The sequence below is a fragment of the Sceloporus undulatus genome, chromosome 2 (assembly GCF_019175285.1).
Source record: "Sceloporus undulatus isolate JIND9_A2432 ecotype Alabama chromosome 2, SceUnd_v1.1, whole genome shotgun sequence".
NCBI lineage: Eukaryota > Metazoa > Chordata > Lepidosauria > Squamata > Phrynosomatidae > Sceloporus > Sceloporus undulatus.
Window position 1 is genome coordinate 14,575,361 of NC_056523.1, and position 951 is coordinate 14,576,311.

Below are 951 nucleotides of genomic sequence, written 5' to 3' on the forward strand. Positions count from 1 at the left end.
CCATAGGCAGGGTTATTTTATCTATTTTAATGGATTGTATGTACAGTGTCATGTAAATTTACATTGTTTTATAAATAGAGCTTGATGATGAAGATGATGTTTATATATATCTCACATCACTATACAGTATACAGTGGGCCCTTTTTATCCACTGTGGTTTGGTTCCAGGACCTCGTGGATAACAAAATCTGTGGATGCTCAAGTCCCATTCAATCCAATGGTATAACAAAATAGTGTCTCTTATATAAAATGGAAAATCAAGGTTTGCTATTTGGAATGTATGCTTTTTCTCAATATTTTCAAGCTATGGATGCTTGAATCTGTGGATAAGAAGGGCCGACTACACACCACACACACACACACACTTATATATGTATATTACATTATATTATATATAATTATATAAATATATTATGGATATTTATGGATACATACATATATAATAATATATATAATATGTTTATGTAATTATGTGTAATGTAAAGTAATGTAATATATACAAATCTGTGTGCATGCATGTGTGTTACATAATTTGTAGCTGAACCTACACAAAAAATACGTTTGGTCCAACCTACTTGCACAGCAAGGCAGCAAGAACAGGATGTAGTAAATAAAGAGAAGGGAGATACTAGTGATAACAAATTAGATTTAACAGAGAAAGGGAATCTGCAGAAACCATGTTCTCAATACAGTATATAAGAACCATTACCTCTCTTCCTCCATTAATAGTGAAAAAACCTCAGTGGGCCTTTATAAATTATCCAGAGCCATATGGCTTGATATCATGGTCTCAACAGAAAGATCGTTTTATTAACCAGATAAAAGCATTTAGTATAAACTTCCTAAAAGAAGAGGACATTGAGAGCATTTGTATATATTACGTTATACTAAATATAATTGCATTATATACTGTATTCTGTTATATATTTTATATGTATGGATATATATATA